The sequence below is a fragment of the Haplochromis burtoni genome, unplaced genomic scaffold (assembly GCF_018398535.1).
Source record: "Haplochromis burtoni strain Fernald_Lab_line unplaced genomic scaffold, NCSU_Asbu1 Contig_3608, whole genome shotgun sequence".
In the NCBI taxonomy this organism is placed as follows: Eukaryota; Metazoa; Chordata; class Actinopteri; order Cichliformes; family Cichlidae; genus Haplochromis; species Haplochromis burtoni.
Window position 1 is genome coordinate 1 of NW_024585969.1, and position 1,299 is coordinate 1,299.

A 1,299-nucleotide genomic window follows, 5' to 3' on the forward strand; every position below is an offset into this window, starting at 1 on the left:
TTTTTGGCTCCTACCTCAAAGCACACTGTGCTCTGTCGCTCTTACGTGCTTCACAATAATGTTTAATATTTAGTATTTACTGTTATATTCCCATAGATCATCGTGATGTTGTTTATTATGCTGCTCTCTTTTTCTTTGCTTGTTTTCTCTTTTTTCTTTCTCAACAGCTGATCCAGGTGATTGATATGTAAATTTTTTGTCTGTTTGTTTTGTTGGTTTTTGTTTTGTTCCTCTTCCCCACTGTTTTTCTTTCCCTCTTTCTTTCTCCCTTTTCTTTTCTCCAGTCAAGTCTGTCCCATGTGTAGCAAGTGAAAATAAAATAAAATAAACAATAAAAGCAAAGGCTGGGATGGTCCAAGTGCCAAACAGCCCTGGTGGAGTGAGGAGCTGTAGAGAGAAGCAGATGCTCTGTTTCTAAAGATGTTTTAAGCTTGTTTCAAAGATTCTGTGCAGCAGCTTTAAATGTTTTCCAAATGCACACATACACTTATCAGTGTTTCTCAAACTTTTACAGTGTGGACCACTTGATAAAAATGTCAAGCTCTCCCAAGGACCACTATGAAAGCATGAAAGTCATAAATCTTACAACACAAAATTAGTATCTGCAGTAAAGATTTTTTCATGCATTGTATACATTCTACCACAGGCAAAGTTGCCTCCATTTTTATATTCTTTTTTTTTTTTTTTAATATTTTGTAATAATTTATTCTGTTTTGGGAGTGTTTTTTATGTATCTGTATTATATTATATTATACATACTCATTAAAAGTGAATCTCTGTCCAAAAAAATGCACTCAGTTTACTTCTTACTCACTATGAGCAGCAACATCTTTGTGAAATTTGCAGATGACACCACAGTGGTGGGGCTCATTACCAAGGGAGACGAGTCTACGTACAGAGACGAGGTGGAGCAGCTGACGTCATGGTGTAAGGCCAATAACCTCCTCCTCAACACTTCAAAAACCAAAGAACTCATAATAGATTTCAGAAGGAAAAAGGCAGAGATCCAACCACTATTCATAAATGGGGACTGTGTAGAAAGGGTGGCAAGCTTCCGCTTCCTGGGAGTCAATATAGAGGAGAACCTTTCCCGGAGTGCGAACACCTCCGAGCTGCTGAAAAAGGCCCAACAGAGACTGTACTTCCTGAGAACTCTCAGGAGGAATAACATCACACAGAAACTGCTGGTGTCCTTCCACAGAGCCACCATTGAGAGTGTTCTAACTTACTGCATATGTATTTGGTACACTAGCTGCACAGGGGCTCAGAGGAAAGCACTCCAAGGGATCATTAACACCG